The following is a 27,288-nucleotide window of genomic DNA, read 5'->3' as shown; positions in this document are numbered from 1 at the left end:
ATTTTAAAATGTGATATTACTTACCTTCAATTCGATATTTTTAACCACTATATTATGTCAATTCGATATTTTTAACTCGCTATTATGTCCATTCTATATTTTTCCTTCGATATTATGTCTGTTCACCCTCTCCACAGTCCCACCGGGAGCAGCCTGCTAGCTGCTCAGCCCCATCCATCCAACTGTCACTCTGCTCCTGTCACCAAAGCATTCCACACACAGCCCACACACCAAACATTCCACTCTGAACACTTACACAGGCTGAGCAGCTAGGAGCAAGTTATCATAAGAGATAAATATACATAGGAGAATACTACAAGATCCTCTTTAGAATGGGTAGAAATTCGATTGGATTATTTTTAGTATGTGGACTTGGCAACAGAACAATGAATTGCCACGGAGGGGAACGATCCAGTCTTTAGATGGAGACGGATCATTGCGAGCCCGATTCGGCCATCTTAAGGTCAGGCAGAGTGATTGGTGGAGCGGGGCTTCACTCGGGGTTTACATGCTGTTCTGCGGTCGACCCAGGTCTCCTCGGGTCTGCTAGAGATGTGGGGACCTCGTTTGACATCAGTGGGGGCCTCGGAGTTTAGTGTGTCCTAGCACTCGGTGCGCGGGAGGCTATGGGATTCCGAGGAGCAGCCATTTTGGAGTCAGTTATCGTACCTGTGGGACGAGGCGAACCGGTGGGGAATTTGTTCTGTTCCGGGTCCTGGAGGCCGTGCCCAGGGGTGAACACTTGTCGACTATGGGACTGTTGTCCGACGAACGAGGAGCTGATCAGAGAGCGCTTGGTGGGTTCCTTCATGGCGGGATCCTCATCGTATCGCTTGCTGTCCTGGAGGCACCGGGCGGGGGGGTCGGAGGCGGTTTTACTGCGATGGTGAACCCCGAGCCCGAGAGCTAGATTTCAGAGGTCCCAGGTGCAACTACTCCCTCCCATCTACATGCAGATCTCTCTATTCACCACTGGGCTGACTCCGCTGTCTCCTGGAGTCACCCACACCTCTCAGCTCCTGTCAATCACAAGCCAGACATGCAATTCACATCAGGCAGGCAGACACACAGTACAGAGAAATGCCAACTTCTAATAGTGGCATTTCTCCACCAGTCACCATAAATCTGCGCATACCATTGCGCAGCATTTATACTCACGAGTTCATACATACTAAACTCACTCCTGCACTCCTCTCATACCAGGAATTACCATGGACACACATATCCCCCATGCATTCCTATCAGAGGTCTGGCCAATCTCACCCCACCCTCTCAGCGCACGCACGCACTTTACACTGCGCCACAGTGCAAAAGTGCGCAGAGGCCGGAAATTACTACCACTGGAGCTTAAGGCAAAAAGTTCAGGGGTGAACCTGTCAAAAGGGCCAATTCCAACCGGGCAGATTTCTTTGTTGATATTATAGAAGATGTTAATGCGATCTGCAGAAACTGTGTGCTTGGTTTTCCATGTATGGTGTTGGTACTGTCTTAGGGCTGAATTTAAGATCTCTTGAATTGTTCTCTGTTTGTGCCCCAGTTGCGTGCAGTGGTGTTTCTTCTGCCCGAGTGTCTCTGTGTACCAGCTGACCTGTGGTCAGACTCTAATTGTTGGATGCACTTAAGGGGAGCCAGTAAGTCACTGGAGTGCTCGGCGGATGCTTAGAGAGGGTAGAATCCCATTCCTCTTCTGAGATACTTTTCCAGCAGTGGTGGGCAGTTCTGGTGGTGATAGGTCTGTGATGGTGTGGGAGGGATAAGCTGAACCTGATGAGGGCATAGTCTGCCAGGTCTTATTTGCTGGCTTGTCAACTGTGATGTTGCAGATTGAGGAGAAAATGTGGTCCAATAGGTTTTGCCAGTGTTGGTGGGTTCATTAATGTGCTGTGTGAGGCCAACAAGGTTTTCCTGAAGGGCCATAGATTTTAGGTTGGATTGGCCTTCTAAGTGAAAGTCAAGGTGTCTGGGGAGGATAAAGACATTGACATTGATGATGAGGGGTGCAATGAAGTCTGTGATGTCACTGGTGAAATTGGTACAGGGTCCTGGTGATATGTATATGAGGATTCTATCTAGGGAGTATTTGGTTGTGATGTGTATCTTGAACATGAGGTTATCATGTAGCTGGAAAGATATCCATGTAGGTGGTGCATCTGATGGAATCATTGAGTATGATGGTGACGCCACCTCCAGACTTGTGCATATGGTCTTGCGTAATGATCTTGAAGCCATTGGGGATGGCTGTAGCCTTGTTTGGTGCCAAGGTTGGGTTTAGCAATGTTTCCATGGACAAGATCAGTTCCTGAGCATGATCGTGCAGTGGGTCCCCTATCTTCGTGGTGTGTTTGGTGAATGGGTGGGTGATGAGGAGCATGTATGTTTGTGTGGCATGGTGTTTGGGTTGTATTTGGTCTGTGTGAACATGAGTGGGTGGCTGATTTGTGTGAGTGTGAGCAAGTGGGATTCTCTGTGCTATTAGTGCAGAAGAGGTTGGTAGCAGTGTGGTGAGGGGTGGCTGGGATCAAGAGCATGGAGGAGCACAGTATTGTATTGATAGGTAAGGTGTGGCAAAACTGGGTTCTTGGTGCTGGGTGCGTTCCAGCCATGGTTGGGCGCAGCCAGGCTTGCAATTTGTGCATCACCAGCATGCCACTGTGGAACTCTGTGCTGCAGCCTCCATTAAGTAGGAACTGGGAGGACTGAGGAGCACAGGATACCATGGGTAGAAGCCAGTGATGTGAGTAACTGTGCAGATGGATGATGGGAAGTCCAGCGATATCACTTCCTGTGCAGATGAATGATGAAAAATCCAGTGAGGAGTCTTCCTGCAGAGATGGCCAATGGGAAATTAGGCTTGCTTGATTGGATTCTTCTCTTATTGATGTTTTGGTGGGAAACTAGTGACGTCGCTTCCTGTGCAATGGACGATGAGAAATCCAACAATGGCTCTTCCCGTGAAGATGGACAATGGATTGAATTTAAGTTCTCTTGCTTGGCTCCTTCTTTTAACGACGGTTAAATCACTATTATTAAAGATTGGAATGTGTGGATTTATAAAATATACATTGATTAGTTATTTACTTTTTGTCAAAACCAATAGGTCAGTATTATATATGTTCATGTTCTGTCCCTTTGATAAAGTAATAAGCTCACTTTTTTATTGGGTGCCCTGACCCTTTGATAAAGCCAGTACTTCTTCCTTTTTTTAAATGACACTCTTTATATTGCTACATGACATAGTCAGCCATGTGTTGGGTGCCCAACACCACACTGCCCTGCCCATGGCCCCTCGGCCCAAACCCTAAGGCATGCGTCGGCCACCCATACTATACAAAAACCATGGTTTAAGAATTTACCCTCTGTGTATTTGTGCTATAGAATGCAGCTTAGAATGCAGCTCATATGTCTTTAGACCTGTCACCCTTAGGGTGATCTTCCCCCAAAATATTTGCCTGCTTTCCTCCTCTTTATCCTGATTCTTTTTGTTGGCCTTAGGACTCTGAGCACTTTACCACTACTGACCACGGCTAAAGTGCATTTGTTCTCCCCTTAACAAGGGTACATTGATGTATACAAGTTTCAAGTTCAAGTTTAAATACTTTATTCGACAACTTTGTCATAAAAGCATATATCCCTAAACTAAACAGAATAAATACTACGCTAAATTTTTAAGAACAAATTAAAATGCATATTAAATTTTATACTTGTTGACGAATAACTCAGTAAAGTTGTACATTTGTAAAATCAAGTCACAGCACAAGATCTTAGGGGAATAAATGTTGTCATTGTAGATAATTAATTACAGTTTTAAAGTGCGCGTACGTATTATCCAAGCCCACCCCATATATTTGGCTACAGCGATTGCAAGATTGGGGGTACAATTTGATTTTAAAATCCTTAGCGCCTCTATATATTTCCTTGTCCCCAAATTCCTGCAAACCGGCTTTAACCATCTACTTCTTGGGGCAGCATATAATGGGCAAACAAACAGAAAATGTGGGATGTCCTCTACATGTGCTTTACAATAAAAGCAAGTATTTACATTACCGGAAGACCATTTGGCCGTAAAAGCATTAAGGGGTAAAGAGCCAATTCTAAACTGAAAATACAATTTCCTGTCTAGAGGTTTAGCAATCAAATCCCAGTACTGTTCAAATTTTGGAGTAGTTTTAAATTCCAGAAACTGGGATGTCAACACGGATGGTTGATTGGAAATCAATACAGTATTATTTATCATGTCCCAATAAATTTTTTTCAATGAAATCTTAGATGGAAACACATATGGGTCTACTGCAGTCCACAGATGCTCAAGGTGCAATTTTTGAAGTAATTTCCTTACTTCTTTGAGCCACGGTACTTTATGGAACCTATCAGAATTAACAACATCCAAAAGGGCAGCTGCGTAGTGACTTAGTTCAGGAGTAGTTTTTACACGCCTCCAATAAAGGAGGGGACGCAGTCTGACCGTATCCTCGATCTTTTTCCTCCCGAGATCGTATTGAAGCGGGGTCGAGGGGGTGCTCTGGGGGACACCAATTATTCGTCGAAGAAATTTATTTTCTGCAACTACTAATGAATTCAAGTTGGTGAAACCCCATAATTCTGATCCATAAAGACAGGCGCCCAACACTTTCATGCTATAAATCTCCATTATTGGCTGGATAGGTCTTGTAAATGAAGATTTGTGTTTTTGGGCTATTGCCCCTGCCAGCTGATCAAATTTTAGCACCACAGAGTCCATGTGGGATTTCCAGTTCATGTTGGCATTTAAGGAGATGCCTAGGTAGGTAAAAGCATTCACTTCCTCCAGTGAGGACCCATTGTAAATCATTTTCCCCTTGAATTTCTTTGCGGGATTCAGGTTCATAAATTTAGTCTTTGATGTGTTTATTTCCAAGCCCCGAATCCGGCAGAAGTCACCAAAAGCGTTTATTGACTTTTGTAATCCGCTAGGGGTCCGCGAGACCAGCAAGGTGTCATCTGCAAACATTAATACTGGAACTCGCTCCCCATCTAATAATGGGGCATCTGTCGGAAATTGCTTCAAAAAGTCAACTATGCCATTAATATAGAGGGAGAATAAAGTGGGGGCCAGAACGCAACCCTGCCTCACTCCTCTGTCCACAGGGAAGGGTTCTGTGACATCTCCCTGTGCACCCCATCTAATCCGGGCATAGTTGTTCTCGTGCATCCTTACAAGCAAAGTCAATAGTTCTGGGCTTATTCCGAGATCCCGCAAGACAACCCATAACTTTAGTCGGGGGACTAAATCAAACGCTGACTTCAGGTCAACGAAAACAGCAAATAGTGGACCATTTAGCAAGGTTACGTTTTTCCAGTACATAGCTAAAAAATGGAATACCTGGTCGACAGAGCTGGTTAAAGGGCGGAAACCAGCTTGATACGGGGAGAGGATATCCTTATCATCTATCCAAGCTTGTATTTTGTTTTGTACCATCCTGCCCATCAGTTTTTGTGCACAGTCGATAAGGCTAATGGGCCTATAGTTGCTTGGTAAAGCCTTGTCCCCTTTTTTGTAAACAGGTATTATTTCCGCTCCTTTCCTTGTTGCTGGAATCTTTGCTCCTTGTGCGATGGCATTACCAAGCCATGCAAAGTATTTGCACCAATTAGCCCTGTCCGATAAGAACACATCCGCCGGTATTCCATCAATTCCTGGCGCCCTTCCTCTGGTTACTCCATCCATTGCCTCATTCACGTCTTTCAGTGTAAAATGTTCATGGGTATAAAATATCCTTACTGGAAGGGATTCAATTTGTAATACCAAATTGTCTGCATATTGCGGTTTAAAAAAGCCCACCCAAGCCTCCTTAGCTACGTGATTTTTCGGACAATCGGCTACTCCCCCAGAGCCCCACTTTAAAATGGCCCAAAACTCTTTCTGATGTTTATCGGCACATGCTTTCTTCAGGTCTAACCATATATTCTCATCCCACAATTTTTTTGCCTTAATTTTTATTTTTCTGTATTCATCCCTGGCCTTTAAAACTCCTGTTTTAGATCTCAGCGCTACACTAAGATTTTGTCGCGCTAATCTGCAGGAATGGTCATACCATCCTCTTTTTATTGGTAGTCTAGCTCCCTTCCTCTGCTTGGTTTTTTTAAAGAATAACTCCTGTATATTAGCAAAAAACTTTGGCTGTGACTCTTCAATCAATTGTTTAAAATTTATTTCATTAATAAGGGTCTGTAGTCTGGTTACCTCTTCAGTAACTATCCTCTCTAGGGCCTGCATATCCCCAGGTTTGTCTACCAAGATTGTCCATTTAATGTGTCGGAGATTGTTAGATGTAACAACGTCTAATGACGTAAGATCCCTAGCCGGGTTTGTTAAGTTTACACCTTGTTCCAGGTTGAAGAGCAGGCACAAAGGATTGTGGTCGCTCTCCAATCTTGGAATCACCTGCATATCGACCACTTTATGCCAACCTCTGACATCTATAAGAATATAATCTATCCTACTACTTGATCTTAGATTGTCAAAGGTGTGCTTACCCTGTGAATCAGACGAGGTGCAGCCATTTACTGCCCTCAGTCCTCTGGATAGGCATAAACTTTTAGCCTGTATTGCCACTTCTGTCCACTTTTTTACCAGCGGGAGGTCTAATTGGGGAATTCCCCATTTAGTGTCTTCCTCTTGTGCCAGGTCGTTATCCTCGCATCCGAGAGGTTCAAATGTTGTGTTCAGGTCTCCCCCCACCAGGATAGTATACTGCGTTGGTAGAGTCTCTAAGTCATTATCTAATGCTCCTATCACATCAGAAACTGTGCCCCCTTGGGTTCCCCTGGCATAGATGTTATATATTGCCAGGTTATAACCATCAGCCCAGGTGAGCACTATAGAGAGTAAGTCACTGTTAATAATATGACTCTGCTTGATGGTGCATTGCAGGGATTGGCGTATCCATATAATAAGACCCCCAGAAGGCCGCCCCTTAGTGTTCTTTTTCGCAGGTACATAAAATTTTTAAAAGCCCTGACGAAAAACTGGTGCCACTGCCCATGTTTCCTGTAGCATGATGACATCATGATGGTCAATGAACTCGCACCATTCGGGAGTCTCTAATTTATGATGGATACCCGCTATGTTCCATGAAATGAACTTGATACTACCTTTCAATTCAGTATTCCCCTCTTGTGAAAATACGCTCTGATTAAAGGGGATCAAGGGGGATAGAGAAATAATTTCCTCATTATTGGTAATGGTGTGAATAGCTGGTGGGCTATACACTACCAAGCTAGGAGTATAATCTCTATGGTCGAGAATCTTACCCTCACAACAATCTGTTTCTAGCTTCATTAGAGTGTTATTGATTCTGTGGTTAACCTCTACAACCTTAAATTTTCCTATGCTCCACGATTCTTCCAGTCAATCACATTGGCTTAGACCCGAAAGGGCCGCAAACCTATTATCGGTCAAAATACCCCAATTATTTCTATTTTCTGGGATTTTGGCTTTTCTAAGTACAGGGTTCCACTTCCTTTTCAGCATTGTTGGGTTTAAGTAGTTACCTTTTTTTATATAAAAGAAATCCAACGTTAGTGGCACTATTTCGGTGGATCTACGCTGAGGGGGGTATATATTAGCTAGAATATTTGGCAAAACTTCTGGATCTGAGAAATGTAGCACCACACAATCCCCCTTACATTTTTTGCTGCCACCCCCAATCCATTCGACTCTTCTAGCTTTAACTACTTCATGTGCCAGCTGATCCCTGCCGCCCGGTTTAAAAGCCATGTTCCTTGATAACCAATGAAGTGATTTGTTTATCAAAGAAGGAATGTTCTCTACTTGCCCTGGTTCCAATTGAGGGACATTTGCTAGGACCAATATTAGTGGGGAGGCTTCCACAATTAATTCAACGGGCCCCCTCTCTGAGTTATCATCTTCTTTAGTACCTCTAGAACTCGGCCCTGCAAAGTTCACATTATTAATATCAGGATCTGGGTCTCTCAAATCCCCCCCCCCATTGCACTGGTCTCCTCGTGATATTTCGGGGAGTGTTTGCAAGTAAGTCAGACCCAGAAACAATTTGGGTACTTTTTGGATCAACTCTAGTTAATTGTAACAGAGGGGTTTTCGATGTTTCCTCTAATGTTTTTTGCAAAAGTACCCCCAGTCTGTTAACCTCTTCTGTGAGCTGGTCTATTTTGCTTAAGAGCGGTTTGGTTATAGATTTGATCTTGTTATCCACGGCATTCAGCAACTTCTTAAATTGGTCTTCATCCAGGTGGATCTTTCCTCCTGCATTGCCCCTTATATCATCTCCACTATTTCCCTGAGGGGAAGCATCGGGGCGCTTTTTACTTGATCGAAGGCCACCCCGTTCAGGTATATTCTTTTCCCCCCCCTTTGTTACTCTTGGGGCTGGGACCGGTATAGAGGGCTCCTCTTCTAGAGCAATAATGTCAATATCTTGCACACTCTCGGGTGCTGGTTCAGAGATGGCTACTAGAAGCTGGGTCAGTGGATTGATATCCGGGATCTGAAACACCTCATTACTGATATCAAGAGCAGGAGTAGATAAAGACGTGTTATCGATAAGCAAGTCTGGCGAATAACTCAATCCCAGGGATGATCTCCTGTCAGAATTAATTTTGGCAACTTTCTGGACCATGTAATTGTCTATGGTGTTGATGGAAACTGTCGTAGATTTGGGTTTAGACATTTTCCAAACAGCTTTACCAGAATACAACTATGCGGGTCCGTGGGGTGTTACGTCAATATGGTATCACAGGCACATACAATAGGGTGTGGGAGAATGCAACTTACTTGGGTATTTTTGCACAGAGTTCTAGGACCTGCCCCTGCCTCTTCGTGCCGATGAGGGCCGTAGAGGTCCCGCCCTTTGCCCGGGCTTAGCCCCGGGCGTCCCGCTCGCGTCCCGCGAGGCGGGGGTGTCAGGGAATTTATTGCGCCTCCTGGCGCTTGCTCCCCGCGTCTGGCGTCAGAGACTACGCGCCGCCGCGAGGCCTGCCGGGTGTTGAAGTCCCCGGAGCGGCGGCGCGGTGTTTGTAGGCTTCGTGACTCTTGGCGGTGGCGGCTGGAGACTCTGGCAGCTTCTCGTGACTCTCCGCGGTGGCGGCGGTAAGTGCAACTCCCCACATTGATGTATACACAAATTGCCCTATTATATTTACTTGTAAGTCCCTTGTAAAGTGGCATATCATATACTCAGGGACAGTAAATTAAATGCTACTAGTGGACCTGCAGGGAAAACAAGAAAGGGTTGGGTCCTATCACTGTCCGTCCTGGACCACACCAATATTGTACAACAAAATAATGACCAAACAGGTTATTCCAAATTACTTGTAAATGCCCTTAGAAAACCATTCTAAGTTCATGTGATTTATTTCACATCATTTGCAAATTATTTTAACACATATGGATAACATTCATTAATGTCATGACATAGACGATAACCTTATTCAGTATGCCATACTTATAGACATTGAGTTTAATAACAACAAGGGACCCCAAATTAGTCTGCAGGGACCATGGGGAGCATACTTATAGACATAACACCTTTGGCATTACAACAAATACACGTAAATGTGACATATGCAAAAAACATGTAAAAACATGAGCACCAATACAGTTTCTAATGTCCTATAATGTGCTGTGAATAACCAGTCAATATTTGATGTATGAATATAACAGGCAGATCCTTAACAATTCCAGTGTTCCTGCCTGTGTTATGGGTAAAAAGCTATACAGTTTTTTGAATAGGGTTGTATGTCAACTGGGAACAAAATTTCTTTGAACAGATTCCCATCCCGTACCCCCAAAGAAGTTGATTCGTCTTTGCCCAGTTGTCAACGCGTTTCAAACTCAAGTAAATCTAGGGTTTTCCTCAGGACGAGGACTGTGGGTCAATGGCTAAAAACAAACAGTGAAATAAATATTGTAAATATGGTGTCAGTGTGAGTGTAGACCCCTATTATCAGATTTAAACAACTGTGACCCATTTTAATGTGAAAAATACTTGCTGCTAAAGATTTCCAGACACTTGAGTGCTGGGGCGTCAGAAGTGTGTCTGATCTTTTATAGGACAGAGATTGTAGGGATAAATCAAGGAAGGGCTCAGTCCCAAAGGAATTTGGTACATTTGGGTTCAATACCTTTTCTTCAAAAATTTTGGAAAAGAGTCATACCTTCTATTCATTTCCAGGATAGTTTCCCATGTATGTGTCGTCATACCAATAGAGGCCTGTGCTTGAGTGGTAAATTGGAGTAGCAATATTCAAAATTTGTGGGGAGGGAAGCAGCACTGTAAGTATTCTGGGACTTGGAATAGGCACACGTAGTAATTTTAAGTGCCTTCTAATGATTTTAAAGTTATAAAAGGTGGCATACGCACAGGCGCATAAACAAAACAAATATCGCTCCAATATTTTCACAATATTGGTGTACATTCAATTGTCAGCAGTGACGTTTCATTTAGAGTGCCAGGGTGAAATTGGTTGAGGCATGGTAACGTTGAAAAATGGTCAGACATTGCTACACTGAAGGACGCGTGCTTCTAAATGATCTTCGAAATGCTGCTGCGCTCTAAGACTGTTTGATTGTCATCCATACATGCACACTTCTGCAGTGAGAACTGCCTAGATTGCGGTATGAACTTGCCTGCAGTTTTTTAGAATTATTCCAAACTGGTCGGTTTCCGAGTTCCAGCTTCTTCCTCTGCGTCTCCAGCTCATGAAGGGAGGAGCCTGTTAATAGTTCCTCTAAACTGAAATACGAGTGCAGGTTTTCTTTTACAGTGTATCTAGCTTACTCCGACTCGGATTGTGCTTCCTGCTTGAACAGGGTGCACACCTCTGTTATCCAGAAACCCAATTTTCAACACATGCAAATATGAGAAAAAATGGAGAAATGAAAGTATTTCTGCCTCCGGGAGATGTAGGGTTTTGGCGCAATCAATGTCTACAATTCTTGTAGATGGGGATTTGCATCAAAACCCATAGATGTTAGCATGGGGATGCCTGTGCACCACCAATGGAATGCCCCCTTGATGCAAAGTAAAGCAAGGCAACACACTGCACAGCTTTGGGTTACTTTTAGTTACAATCCAACATAAATCGCAATTTGCACTGGATTGTAAATCCCAAACTAGGCATATTTACTAATCTTTCTTGCATTGCAGGACAGCATGCAAAGTTGCTGTGTTGGGGGGCTGTGTGAAAGAGTGAGAGCAGAAATGCTCCATATGTACAAGGATATGGAACATTTCTGCTCTCTCCTTGCTCTGGAGAACTGCGTGCTGCCTAGTGCCAACACAGGCACCACTGCAACATAATGCAAGGGATCCTGAGTTATAGGCAGGATTGTTTTTGAGCAGGAAGGGACATCTTTCTGAGCAAAAATAATCTGTAGAGACCTTTTCCTCTTTCAATGCTCCAGAATGAGAAAAGAGCAAATAATAGGGAGACATAAAGATATTTCTCCCGGTTGCTCCTCACTGGGGAAGGTGTGACATTTTGATCCATTCCCTGGTTGCATAGCTTTGTACATATTACAGAAGCTTTTGCTTTGCCCAAGGCGAAGCAAGGACAACGCAAAGGCTTGATAAATTTGGGCCTTAATACTTTGTGTCTGGTTGGTGTTAAAAAATGAAGGCAAATACGGCACTCAGTCTTTGTAAATATGGCCCTATATTAATGTCAGGCCGTACTCTTGCATCAATATTAATATTCTGACACACAATCGTTCGTTACTACTTGTGTCTCCTGTGAGATCACTTCAACCCTGTTAATCTGTTGCAATAAGTAGTGTTTTCCCATAAGCACAGAAACACCCATATTATTGAGCGCAAATTTAGAGGCTAATTTGGGGCTGAATGTTTCAGTGGTAAATAATGAACAACTATATCGCAATTCTGATAGAATGATAACCTGACTTCAAAGGGTTTTCTGACATTGTTAAAATCAAATCAACTGTCTATCTGAAACATAAGAGTTTGCAAAATATTTGCGCAACGTTAATGCTTCTCTTGTGAGCAAGCAAGCCCCCCTTTTTATTCAGACTGAATAAACTTTTTCCAAAAGCGTCGTGCCGTCCTAATTGGACTTGGCTGAAACGGAAGTATGTACTTTTGTAATGCTCAAACGTCTCGTTACTGTGAACAATTGTTTGCTCCAGCTACTCAAATGAGCTTGCAACTGTGCCAAACATTACGGAACATATATTGCACAATTCTGATCCAGGTCATTAGTATGATTACAAGATGCGAAATTCAAGATCACCTGTCAGTTAAGGACGTCTGACAACAATGAATTCTTTTTGATTTATTGAGATGTTCTTTTTCTCAAAATCACAATAAAGCAATCCTAATGTCTTTACAACTGAATATTTTTTTGCATTATGTATTTGTGTTATATAAATATTACTTGTAACAGAGCAAAATGGCACACATAAGATAAAATAACTTAATAACATATAGTGGGAATAATTGATGAAAACAGTATTTCAGATGACTTTGTTCAATAAGTGTGATTTCGCATTATGCTTAAAAGCAATGAAAACCAGCAATGAATCGACAATGCTTTCCTGATATCCAGTTATGCAACACTAAAGGGGTTTATTTAGGGTTTTGCAGACAGACTACTCCACTATAAATGTTGCAGACTACCGTGCCCCTCAAGTGCTCTGATTAGATTTGATGAAACAGCTGTTTCCGTCTTCTGACCCTCAGGTGACTCCGCCGGTGGAGTCATTTGACCGATGACGTGACTGATGTTTCACTGTCTGTCTAAGTACCTCAGACTGTCTGGTCCAATTAGGGCAGAAAGAATTACATCATTTTTTTCCTGTTCGGCACCACCAACTAAACACTGATGGTCCCAAACTGAAAAACAAATAAACAAACTCCACACAAGCTGCCACTGAAGGCACAGGAATGTCTGTCAGCAGGTGGAAAGCTCTAAATATAGTTGTTTATGGTCCACAAGGCAGTGGAATGCATTCCTCTACTGCGTAGGCAGTATAAACAACAGTCTGTCAAGGTCTAAATAAGCCCGACGTTTCATGCCACCAAACTGCAGCTGAGCACCTTATGAACCTGTATGGAGAGCAACGCTCTACACTGAATCTGGAACTGTTATCAACACTTGAAAGCAGTGGCGTAACGAAACTTGAGGGGGCCCCCCTGCAAAGCACAGGGAGGCCCCCCCCGCGGCCCAGCCCACCACCTACCACTTTACCCTACCACCGAGAAATCTAGTATATATTTTGGTTTGTAACCTCCAACATTTAAGTGCCTCTATATTGTCTTTCTCTAAGTTCTATTGAGAAAATGGGAAATGCTCTTAACATACAAGCTACGCCATTTGTAACAACACTGTCAAAAGCAAATTATTTAACTGAGGCAGCAATCAGAACAATGCCAAGGAGCGATCCTAATGTCTCAGGAGCTGCCTATTGCTGAAGAACATAGAACAACTATGAAAGGCCTGAAATAGAATTGACATTAATGGACAATAATTCGGAGCGATCCTATTGTCTCAGGAACTGCCTATGGCTGAAGAACAAAGAACAACTATGAAGGGTCTGAAATAGAATTGACATTAATGGACAATAACTTGAAACTTTGAAAGACAAACCCAAACCTGCAATTCCATAAAAACTCGACTGACAATATACATGAGAAGTACACAAGATACAAACTCAGTAGCCTGTGAAAGTCAAGAGAAATAGACTGGTGAATTATCTGCATGCCACACATTAGCGACTGTCAAGGGTTGTGCATGATAATAACGTGAACTGAGGGAGCAAGTTCAATCTCTACCATCATGTCTTTATTAGTAAGTAGGCAGGCAAACAAGGCTGAGGAAGAAAACTGTTTGGATGCTTCTGAACATTGATGCAGATGTTTGAGGAGGTAATCACTCAAAAGTTGGATGAGGATGGCGAGAGCCAAGAAGGCAGGAGTTGAAGGCAGATGCAAGAAGGCATGAACTGAATGGAAGGCAGCAAGGAGGCAGGAGCAAAGTGGCAGAGCCAAGAAGACAGGGGATGGAGTGGTTTTGAATTTATATCGTATTGTTATCTTTATAGAGGGCCTACTACCCCTAGATGGAGCACTGAAGCGCTTGCCTACATGAGTGCCAAGCTACAAAATGTGTAGGGTGTGTGGTTGGAAGTGTGTTGTATTTGTTTTGATGCTATGTTGGAAATGTTCCCTTTCCATGTTGTGCATGAGTACCACTGACTGGGGTGCATGCAGCTTATTATGCAATAGGATGCAGCGCTTAGCAATGGCTTAAGAGGTGGGAGATATGCACACTATTTTGTTTTTCATGTCTCTGCAGGTCCCTTTATGGTATTTCTTTTGTTCATAATCCCACCTTGGGGATTACTGCTCGGAGTCGTCAGTCATCCATTCTGGAAATATTGTGCCTACTGTTTAAAAGTTAATGGTCTGAGTAGGCATAGATTAAAGAGTGCACGATGAGTGATTCAACGTTGTGAGAGTAAGGTAAGAGGAAGGACAGTAGGGTGAGTGAGGTGACCATATGTAAGTGCAGATTTGGACAAAAAAATGCATAGTTAGCGATGGGCTTATTTGAGTGAGATTGCAGATTGAGCAGTGAGGGGGACAGGTCAGTGAAGTGTGACATGAGTGCAGGGTGAGTAGTGTGCTAGTGTGACTGCAGGGTGACCAGCGTAAGTGCATTGGTTGTGCAGTGTGGTAACTGTGAGTGTAGGGTGAGCGGGTGAATGGTGCGAGTGCATGGTGGTCAGTGTGAGTGCATTGTGATTGCTGTGAATGCAGGTTGAGCATAAAAGTGAAGGGTGAGAAAGAGGAGTGAGTTGTCTGAATGCAGGGTGCCTTCCCGGACACTTGAAGTAACTCAGCATGTTATTTATGGCAGCATAGGTTTTCAGGTATAAGTTAAACTATTGTTATTCTGGCATTTGACACCTATGCACCCGGCTTCCCTGGGTTAGGTAACACGAGTACTTGGGTGCTCCCGTGACTTTTGACATTAGAACCTTCTAAGTCTGAAAACGGTTGTTCCTAGTCCACCGCTAAGTGTCCTTAAAATCTAATTTCTCAACTGTGACTTTCCTATATCATTGTATGGGGCTCGTACCTGTGTTCAGACACTGCACTCATCCCCCATGGGTCTCCTGTGTCACTACCTTGGGTGGTTCCTCTGTGTCTGAGCAATTCTACATGCTCTAGGGACTGTGTCTAGTAAAGTCGTGGTTCTTATACCATTCATTTAGTATATGGTTCGCCCCCCCGGGGCCTGTCGTATATTGTGCTAGTTTACTGTGTTTTATTGATTGCACCGTATGTGCTTTGACCTCTAATCTCATAAAGAGATTAGTGGGGAGTGTTTTAGAAAAAATTGCATATATTTTATAAATACCTTGTGTGGATCTTGTTTCATTTGGTTACTGAAGAGATTATAGACTGGTAAGACAAGCTGCTTTACATTCCTTCAAGACTTAGCCTGAAATCTGCTCTCCATAGCTACCACTAGGATAGCTTTCAATAAAGGTTGTCTTTAACCTACCATCATTAAGAGTTGTTTGGACTGGTACAAGGTGCCCACTAGAACTAGTGGAAAGCATATACCAGGCCAACTTCTCACATGAAGGAAGAGACAGTGGGGGCCCTTTGAGAGGTTGTCATGGTGCCCTAAGGGATGCGAGTCCCTGGCTAAACTTGTATGTGAAGGAAGAGACAGTGGGGGCCCATTGAGAGGGTGTCATGTTGTCTCGAGTGGTGTGAGCCCCTTGCTAACCCTCTGACCTCACATGTGAAGGAAGAGACAGTGGGGGTCCTTTGAGAGGTTGACATGGTGCCCTAAGTGATGTGAGTCCCTGGCTAACCTTGTATGTGAAGGAAGAGACAGTAGGGGCCCCTTGAGAGGTTCTCATGGTGTTTTGAGGGGGTTGAGTCCCCGGCTGGCCCTCTGACCTTCTATGTGAAGGAAGATACAGTGGGGGCCCAGTGAGAGGTTGTCATGGTGCCCCAAGGGGTGGGTCACTGGCTGTGGGGGGTTCACATTAATTACTTCGCCTTTCTGCTGGGACTGCCAGGTGAAGTGCCAGTTGTGATTCTGTGGGAGACAGAATAAAGTGACCCCCATCATGGCCGTGAAGCCACAGTAGTAAGTAGCCCTCTGCCCTGTCATGCATGAAGCCCACGGCCGCGAAACATTTGACTTCCACCACAAAGTGACAAAGTGCTGTTTAAACACCAGACCAGGTGCAGCCTTTATTGTCCAATGCAAAGCGCCATCAGCCCTCACAGCCCCCCCCCCACCAGAAAGCACCGGCACCCCAGGAGACACTGCACCTCTGCTGTGGCAGTGTGGGTCTTACAGATGTCCAGCCCCCCTTCCCTCCTCGACCCAGTGCAATCACAGGCCCCAACCATTTTGATCTTTGTGCGGCGCGGTCCGAAATGACTGACTCTGCCCCCAACCCCCCTGATCTTTGGCTCTGCTCCCATCCCCCCTGATCTTTGACTCTGCCTACAACCCCCTGATCTTTGACTCAGCCCCAACCCTTCTGATCTTTGTGAGGTGTGGTCTGAAATGACTGACTCTGCCCCCAACCCCACTGATCTTTGACTCTGCCCCCAACATCCCTGACCTTTGACTCTGCACAGTTAGTGCCATGCTCGAGGTGCCCCCACGCTGCCAAACCTCATGGAAGAGGTGAGGGGTCTCCCTGTTTCGGCAGTGCCTGTGTGGACAAAAAGAAAGTCTTCACAGAAGTTGAAGTGCACAAAGCACCTGCCAATGAGAGGAGCGGGCACATCTAAAAAAAAAGTGAGGGCTGTACATAAAGCCAGACACATATCTGATCCCCAAGTTGCCCCCTACATGCTGGAGCACCCATCAGCAGCCCAGTGTGCTGCCAGCCGTCCCGGGCAGAATGGAGGGAGAAACGCCGTCTGGTTCATGACTGTTGCCTGCAGAGGTGGCTGCTGAACACCACCTGTCGTCTCGTTACCCAAAGAAGCTGACCGACAGTGAGGAAGGCGGCCTGAAGTAGCAGACCACTGTGGTGGCCCCGAAGAAGCTGACCGCTGGGCCGTAGTGTCAACCGACCTGCCACCCGGGAGAAGACAGCCTGTAGCAGCATCGCCCCCCCTATTCAGAGCAAGCAGCAGCAGAGGCTGTCGATGGAAGAGGCTGACCAGCTAGATGGCTCGGGCTCGGAGTCACCTGACTTTAGGGCTGGGCCTCGCCTGCAACTTCAGTTAGGCGCGAGCAGGATGACCAGGCAGCAGGCTAGGGACAGGGCAAGGTTAGCCAGGCAGGGGTGGGGGGGCAAATAAATTAATTTAAATTATGGCTGACAGGGACTGCTTTCGACAGTCCTTCGTAGGAGCGGGTGTGTGGCTGGGTCTTCTTCATGTGATGCCTTACACGCACTTTTAATTGCACGTGCTCAATGCGCATGTCAAGAGTCAGACACATTCAATCAGGGCATTGGTCAACAGCCCTGCCCCACTCCCACCCTGAACAGCGCACACACGCCTTCGTGGAAGCAACGGCGCGCTGCCTGCTCGCACCCAGCCACCCACCATTTATTATAAAGAGCCTCAGACTGAGGCCCCGGCCAGGGCCGTGCACCATGTATTATGAGTATTAGGGGCCATGGCCGGGGCCGGGGCTGCCTTGCCCACCATTTAATCTATTAAAGCTGTTGTGCGCACTGCGCACCGCCGCGCACCATCCACATTATTCATGATAAAGTAAGTTAGGGTGCCCCTGGAGTGCGGGGGCCCCCAGCAACGCGGGGGCTGCGGGGGCCTGTGTTACGCCCTGCTTCAAAGAATATGTCCAATACCCTTCAATCTTTTTCAGATTAAACATAGACTCTCTAATAATTAAGATCTGTGACTGTAAGTCAACCAAGGGCCTCAGAGTATTTATATTTCAGAAAAATACAAAGATCATAAAAACAAAAAATATAAAAAAGTATTTAGGAAAATCCCATCCTGATCTTAATTTGACTGATCCTATTAGCTAGCTCTTCCAAAAAAAGAGAAAAGAAGAGCCAATAATGGACACCCCTTTCTGGCTCATCAGTCAATAGTTATATGTGTGACCTGTTGGTAAATGTTAATCACTAAGGCCCTAGAATTCTCCTATTGCATAATGCAAGTCATTAAAATGTATTAATGGGTTTAGGCAAAATAATCATTTTTAGGGAGGTAACCGTGCTAAATAATATGGATAGGATCTAGCATATACAAAGATTTTCCACTCACTGGTCACATAATCTGGATGTTTTTACATTGTATTATGTACTGCCAGTAAAATGAGGATTACTTGTGACTAAAAAGCGACTCAGAGCAAATATTATTATGAAGGTAGGTGAAAGGGTAAAAGGGGGCAAAAAGGGATGGGTTCTGGGCCAAATGATGATTCAGGACCATGTATGACTGGCTCGAGCAGGCCCATATGGACTTTGGCGGGGAGGGCAAAGGGCAATGTGGCAAGGGATGGTGTAAGTAAACGAGGCAGTAATGGATATACCAGTTGTAGGAGTTCCTAAGGGAGGCAGATTTCTGAGTGACAGCAGTTCAGATACTGCCCCTCAAATCAGTGGAACCCATGTTTTTCGGTCTAATAGGCAGGTATTATTGCACATGGGAAAAATAATGCTGCAATATTGGTATTTATTTGGGCAGTATTAACTCCTTGTATTGTCCTGCTATCTGGAGCAAGATCTTGATTGAGATGTTCTAGACACTAGTAAAGTCACCCAAATCTGATATCATTCTTGATGTATAAACTGTAAAGCACTCAGATAACCTCAGTAGTCATGTTCATGCTATAGTAAACTTTCAAAATAAATAAATGGGAATGTAAAATATTCAAAATGCGTGAAGAAACTGTCACCTAAATGAATGTCTTATGAGATCTTCCAGAGGGTCTAGTGAAATAGCGAGTCAAACGTGCTAGTCACCAGGACACATATCAACCCATTAACTGACTACCTATAACAGTACACCGGGACGCCCTAACAGGTGGTCCAAGGTACCCATCAGTCACCACTCGGAACCGCCCTTCATCATCTGGGATTCCTTAAGTAGACCATCGATGTAAACATATACTATTCTCATCAGCAAAGATAACCAAGATGATATAGTGGTTCCTTTGGTTGGAATAGAAATTAGTATGGTCATACACCCCCTTCGGGAGTTAAATGGTAAGTCATAAGGTGACTGATAGTGTGCAGTGCAAAAAAAGGGATTTAATGTCGAAGAAAAAGAAAATAAGGAAAATGTGCAATTAAAATTGGATTGGGGAGTACAGAACAACTTTATTCGGATGATACTCACCCTACCAAATTTTAAAAATTTGCCAAGGCAGGTTAGGAAATGACTGCCTAGAGGTGGTACCAGGTCGACATGTTTCAGCAATATTGGATACAATTATCCTTGCTTTCCTCAGGACCTAACAACAAATGAATTGCTACTGCAAAAACTAAAAATAGTGGGTACAGTGAAAACACAAAAGTAAAGACAAGTACAGAGATCACCTGAAATTCCTAGGTGTCCTTTGTTGTCTTGCTCTCACGAGACGTGTGTTAATCACTAGAAAAAGAAGGGAGTCAGAAAGAAAGGGATAAAGGCCCGTAGTATCTGAGGCACATATTGAAACACACACATAGCTAGGTTATAATCTTAAACATTAGTTTAGCCAATATTATAAGTGCTATGAGTAACCATAGTGGTATACTGCCATTTTAACATTCATGGGAAAACATATATATCTCACATGAACATTACTTCAGTGGATCTTACCAGTTTCGTAAGAAGTGAAGACCTCACCCCACCTGGCAGCAGCTCAGGAATGATGAGAAGCACCGCTCTGTATCAGGGCAAGTAGACAAACAGTTGTTGGAAACAAGCCCCTCTTCCCAGTAGACAGGACACAAGAGTTAATGCCCCACACGTACGTTACACCCAATAACTACCTCAAATGTCAACTCAAAACATTCTATTGTTCAATGATAGCGAGATGTGAAATGGCCATCTCACCTGAAATTAATTAAACCTTAAATGTAAGGCTCAAGCGCCTCTCTCTTTCAATTATCGTCAGATGTATGCTAGCTATCTTATATTCAGTGAAACAGCAATAGACTGAGATTAGGCAAAATCAAGTGGCTAGATCCGGTACTGCCTCCAGATTAAAGAGGACACGACGGGATCGAAGTTAAAAATCTCTCATTATTCACAACAGCTTTAGAACGACTCACCTTTGTGCACACATTTGGGACCCTGTCAAACAGGATTCAAAAACAGGTGAAGAGACATTGGCCCATCCTTAACTCAGGAGTTATTTCCATCCAGACCCCCCTCTTCTCTTTTAAGAGAGGTCCAAATTTGAGGGACAGGATGGTCCATACGAGACCCTGAGGAGAGCCGTCTAGGACTGTGGGTTCCCTCTGGGACCTCCCGCCTGTGACTGGACATCATCCATGTGGGTCTTGCCAAGCTTGCCCACAGACAAAGAAATCAACTGAGATTGACATAGGCTCATCGAGACCATGGCAGCAGACCTCAGATACTACGGGCATTTATCCCTTTCTTTCTGACTCCCTTCTTTTTCTAGTGATTAACACACGTCTCGTGAGAGCAAGACAACAAGGGACACCTAGGAATTTCAGGTGATCTCTGTACTTGTCTTTTCTTTTGTGTTTTCACTGTACCCACTATTTTCAGTTTTTGCAGTAGCAATTCATTTGTTGTTAGGTCCTGAGGAAAGCAAGGATAATTGTAACCAATATTGCTGAAACATGTCGACCTGGTACCACCTCTAGGCAGTCATTTCCTAACCTGCCTTGGCAAATTTTTAAAATTTGGTAGGGCGTGTATCATCCGAATAAAGTTGTTCTGTACTCCCCAATCCAATTTTAATTGCACATTTTCCTTATTTTCTTTTTCTTCCACATTAAATCCCTTTTTTTGCACTGCACACTATCAGTCACCTTATGACTTACCATTTAACTCCCGAAGGGGGTGTATGACCATACTAATTTCTATTCCAACCAAAGGAACCACTATATCATCTTGGTTATCTTTGCTGATGAGAATAGTATATGTTTACATCGATGGTCTACTTAAGGAATCCCAGATGATGAAGGGCGGTTCCGAGTGGTGACTGATGGGTACCTTGGACCACCTGTTAGGGTGTCCCGGTGTACCGTTATAGGTAGTCAGTTAATGGGTTGATATGTGTCCTGGTGACTAGCACATTTGACTCACTATTTCACTAGACCCTCTGGAACCCTTGTGTTGTTTAGTATAGTTTGGGAATGTTCCTAGAGCCGTGGTCTTTAAATATTCCCATGGGTCCCCAACCTGATCGGTATTTTGTTGTTATGAGATCTTCCAACATTAAGACCTTCTTGAAGTTGAAAGAAATTGGATCAGTAAAACAGGAACGGTAATGAATAGTATTTAGATAAACGTTGCTTGGTCTTGGTAGTTTACATGAGTATAACCTAAGAGCTATGAAATTAATGATATATTTATTGCTCCTGGCCTGGTTGTAGATACACAAGTTTTGATGCCAAGAAGAACACCCTACTGTGAATTCTAGGAGAGATGATGGATTAAGATTAAAACTGATTATTGACAAGACAAATAGTGTAAAGAAAACAATAGAGCAGATGACTCCAGTGTTGAATGCTGGATATCAGGTGACTAGTGTGCTTAGTACAAATGTTTTAATAACCATATTACAAGATTCCATATGCCCTTTTGGGCCCAAAACTTGTTTGGGAGTATTATATTCTCACCACTCTGGATCTCAGAGTGTAGCAATAGTCAGGAAATCTGTGTCTTAGGGTACATCCCAAACTCAACTCTTTTTCAACTGCCACTTGGGGAAATATGAGAACAAAAGGTGTGCACCCTGAATATTGGCACCAGAATATCGATGAAATACAATATCGAGGACAAACAATTGAAAATAAAATATAGGCAGGTAAGTAAGTCTAGATTTTCCATACTTAGCCCATGTGTACCTTTGCGATATACATGTCTTCAAGGTGCATAGAAGTGGAGTTAGGAATCGTACATATACTTCCCTATTTGCACCTACCTTTCAATATTTTAGGCCATTGTATCCAGGCTTTTACCGGTTGAAAACGGGCCGATTTGCAGAATCGGCTCATTTGTGAATGGTAAAAAGCCTTTTGGGATGTATCATAATAGGTAATCCTGACTTGAAAGAAGAGTTATTCTTTCTAGAGTCCCCTGACTCACCAGGATTTCCCCTTTGTGACATGCTTTATCAAAGAGGTCCTCGCGATCTGTTGTGGATTGTGGCTTGCTGCGACTTGTGAAGTTACGTAGGAGCACTTATGTGAAATAAATGTGTAGTGCAGTGATGTGGAGTGGGGAAAAAAATTGGTTAAAAATACCTAACTAGTGGGCGAATACTTTATTCTTGCTCCTAGTTGGCATGTTTAAAACAGGGTTGAATACTGGGGTAAACAACATAACTGTGATGAGTCAGGTGTCCCCAGTATTATATGTACAAGTATCAACATGTTTTGAGCCTCCCCTAAAGCTCTTCCTCAGAATCACACAGGGGCCAGCCCTGTGCGTACCACTCCTAGGTGACCTATAATTTAGGTAAATAGGGAAATATAGTGACAAAAGTGAAATAAAAGTGACACATCTGATGTGCGTGCACTATTTGTTAGATACATACGATTACACAATGGTACGTAGTATCTGTAGGAAATAAAACAGAACACTGTTAGAGTAACATTTGCCTAACAGGTGATCTAGCAGGCATCGTAAATACAGGCGTCATTCTAATTCATATAAATGCTCCTTTATAGTGCGTGTAGTTATCAACTACCTTGTGTTCCGTCATGCTTTGCAGGAGAAAGAACATATAGCAAGTGTCTCCAGAAGAGATGGTGATTGACTGCTATTTATAAAAGACATAAACACTATGTGACATACAACATCAAATACGAACATGTACATATGAAGTCACATACTTTTTATAAAGCTCAAATGTGCCCCATGGTCTGGAGGGGTTGAGGGGCTCGTTGTCACACTCTGTAATGGTAATGGTAAAAAGGTTAGTTATTAGTGACCCTGTAAAAAACGTGGTTTGCCCGATGCCTCCATATGGCCAAAGGCTGCCAGGTTTTTTCCAGAATGGGTACAGCTGTAAAGGAAATGATCAATGGACTTACTTTGTCAGAGCGCACCGGTAATGCACCTATTCGCTCGGAGACCGCATATTAGCGCGTCTCTCACCAGGTGCCACTTAATATACTTCCGTGTCCGCCTAGTCATCGTTGTATTGACTGGAGTGGTACCAAATCAAAAATGGCCGACGGAAAACGGCCATATCGGCGGCCATGTTTGAGGTATAGTTTTTACTGCGATTGGAGAAAGCCGTGATCAGTGTTTTTTGAGAGTTGATTAAAGGGACCAAAAAGGAGTTTAGTGTTTATAAAAAAAGGGATATACATTTACTTCAATCTTTTTATTTATAGCAGTTTGTTGCTTATTTGAAGTGGGAAATACGTGTATTTCGAGTCCATATCAATCTGGTTGTTTTTTTGCAGTTATTTTGATGTTCGCCATAAAGTCTATATGTTGTGCATTTGGTGTCATAGTAGAAGTGCACAGATCATGTAGATCTTTTGTGTAGTCTACATTTGTAGGTGTTGTTAAGGAATTTTTTTGAGAAAGAGGTACCACTTGCTTGGGGTAACTTCTCACATGGTACATTGCAGTTTTCATGGTCAGTATGGGAAATAAAGGTGATACTACAAAGTTTCATTATGGCTAGATTTATAATACTAGACAAAGCTCAATAAGCATGATTTGGCTCGATTATAACACAGGACAAAGCCCAATATGCATAATTGATATGGCATTGGAAGTGTGATAGGCATAATGGAACAACCTGTCAAGGTGGAATTCCTCTCTTATGATCTACTTTGGCTGGGTGATGAAGTTACTTGGTAAATTGGCCCCAAGGGATGTTATCATTCAAACCTTGGGTGTCTGTGTGTAATTTAAAAACCCAGTGTTGTTCCTTTTCTAGTAGTCTATGTTCAAGGTTGTCAAGTGAGAAAATTGGGGGGGGGGGTTGTTTTTCAATCAAATGTGTGGTCATTTTTGTGGTAGCTCGCTTGCACCTGATGTTACTATGGTGTTCCACTATTCTGGTACTAACCTTCCTGGGGATCATATCCACGTAATACCCACATAATGGAGGTTGCAAGTGCAGGTGATCATGTAGACGACCCCTGAAGTGTTACACTTTGTGGATTTTTGCAGTTCCCATGTCATATTGTTATTGAAGGCCACTTTTTAGTTGGGAATTTTAGGTGAGACACACTGCAATTGCTGCAAGGATGGGGTCTGCCTGGTAGTGTGTGTAGTACTCTTTGGGCCCCCTCATTGTCAATTGTTATTTTGGGGCGTGTATGTACCAGAATGTCTCTAAGGTTCTTCCCCTTCCTGTGGGAGAACATTGGTCTTGGTATGTTCAGGTTGCCACTGTTTAGGGTGCACCAATGTTTCTTTACTATCTTTGAGACCTGATCTGATGCTATATTGAACGTGGTGAAGCATATAGGCCTTTTTTTCTTTCCCAGGTTTCTCCTTTGGTGTGTTTCAAGGAGCGCCTCTCTTTGGTTATTAGCAGCTCTCTTTCTTGCCTCGGACACAAGATGTGAAGGATATTTCCTCGCGAGCAGTTTCTCTTACCTGGATTTTGTAGTCTTCTTTTTCTGTCCAGATTCTCCGAAGGTGGAGGAACTGTCCAAATGGGAGGTTCTCCTTCAGTTTTCTAGGTGGAAGCTGTCATATATTAGGAGACAGTTCTTAGCAGTGGGCTTGAAGTGTGTGGTGGTCTTGAATAAGCCATCGACTGCAAAGATCCAGAAAGACCAGCTGTGTCTTGCTCATTGTATGGGTGAATTTCAGAAAGGTATCTTGTAGGTTCAGCCAGGTGATAAATTTGATGGCTTCAGACTTGTTGCCTTCCCAAATGAGTAGCACATCGTCAATGTATCTCTTCCACATGTGTATATGGTGGGCGTATGGGTTGATGTTGTTTAATATTTTATGCTTATCAGGATGGTGTACCTAAAACCCTGCCACACTAGGGGCAAAGGTGCTTCCCATGCTGGTCCTGTGCTGTTGGCGGAATAGTGTCTCCTCGAAACAGAATTTTTTTTCAGTCAATGTAAATCTGCAGCACTCCAGGATCACATGTCTCGGTGTTTGGTACGTCCACTAGTCTTCGAAAATGACTTCCTCTATGGTGTCCAGGGTCTCCCTGTGGGGTAGGCTGTGAGGCTCTCCACGTCGAAACCAATCAAGATACTGGTGGTGGGATCGAAATGTGCATTCAGGAGTAGGCATAGTACTGCCTTAGTGTCCTGTAGGTAGGTGCTTGTTCCTTGTATGAGTGGATGTAGGAAGGCATCCGCAAACTTGGAAAGTGGTTCCAGAATAGATCCGATTCCATAGACTATTGATATTCCTGGTGGGTTTACCAAAGACTTGTGTATCTTTGGTAATGTATAAAAATACGGGATGGTAAGGTTTGTAGTTTCCCAAAAATCTCCTTTTTTTAGTTATACAGTCATGTGCTGTGGACTCCTCAACCAAATTGGCGATCTCGATGCGTAGGCGTTTTGTTGGGTCTTCTCTTACTCGTATGTAGTTTCTCTCGTCGGCCAAGAGTCTCAAACATTCATTGCGATGGGCTGCCGTGTTTTGGAGCACGATTGCCCCACCTTTATAAGCTGGCTTGATAGTTATTCTTTTATTATTAGCCAGCAGTTGAATCGCTTCTTGTTCCATCTTGCTGGTGTTATGGAAAATCTTTATGGTCCTGTGGTCTATTTCATTCACTTCCTTTAGGACGGCCTTTTCAAAGGCTAGTAGTTCTACTCGAAGGTTAGTTGTAGGTGGGGTGAAATTCGATTTTTGATGTAGACTTGTGTCACTTCCACGGACTGCCATAGGAGGTTTGTCTTTGAAGAATACCTGCAACTTGATCTTGCGAATGAATTAGTTTAGCTCACAGCAGAGTTTGAATTTGTCCATGTTTGGCGTGGGCATGAACCTAGCTGAAACCTCTACCTGCCCCTATTTTGTGATTGTACAAAATAGGTAATCACATTTTTGTGATTACCTATTCTGCGAATGCAGTTAGGGAATCACAATTCGCTATTAAGGCATTCCTTAATAGCGAATCACAATTTGCGATTAGCTATTAAGGAATATGTAGTAATAGCTATTTCTTTTGTAAAACCTACATAGATTGCATTTTGGAATTCTATAATAGCAAATCAGTAAAATCTCCTATTATAGAATCGTAAAATGTAATGTTGATACATCTAGCCCATTGTCCCTTGTTATTCTGTCCTTGATATTCTTGACCCAAGAAATTCTGGGGGTCAATAGTCAGTAGTACAACAGAGATCAAAAGAATAGAACCAAACTAGTAAGAATTTCCCTGGTGATTGCAGTATTTCATGAAGCTATTTTTGGTATCCTTGCTCTCCCTCTACAAAATTCACTCTTTTGGGAAATGTTTCTTAGGTGTGGTCTAGAATTAGAGGTACACAGACAGAGAAGAGAGAGAGCAAATCAGTGTCTGGCCTTTCCTTTCCTTCCTACTCTATTGAATTTACTAGTAGAACTGTGGACGATGCAAGTCACATTTTAAAGTGAAAAAACATTGTCCTATAATAATATTCAGTCCTGGCGGGGCTGGAGTTTTTTCTTGTTGAATATGGCCACCTTCGGTGTAGCTCACCTGCAGCTGCAACTGATATGCAATTAAAATCCATGTACTGGCAGACCAGATCTTCAGCATTAATGGGCAACATATAGGAGAGGTCCACTGGGATCTTTCTGGACTGGACCGAATGAGGAAATGCATGCTGCATACCAGGAACACATCCCCCCAACATCTTCATTACTGCAAGGTGGCAGGCTGGGGCTAACTCCACAACATTCCCCCTACATGGAGGGCCACGTTTGACTCCATTATATTGAAAGTGCTGCTGGGATCCTTTGCTATGGCAGCTTGCCCTCAACGATCCACTGCCTTGAACTACTTACTTGCCCCGATATTGGCGACTGGCCCCAAAACCCACCGACACAGCAGGCCCTGAGGCTGTGGGCTTACAACATAGCTGCCTCTTTCTTCACTGCCACCCTTTCTCCCAAGAGGGGGACTGTTGCCACATAACCATCTGCTACTCCAGGCCAGAGGATTTTTTTA

Source organism: Lissotriton helveticus, chromosome 4_1, assembly GCF_964261635.1.
Source record: "Lissotriton helveticus chromosome 4_1, aLisHel1.1, whole genome shotgun sequence".
Classification (NCBI taxonomy): Eukaryota; Metazoa; Chordata; class Amphibia; order Caudata; family Salamandridae; genus Lissotriton; species Lissotriton helveticus.
Note: the sequence above shows the minus strand (reverse complement) of the source record.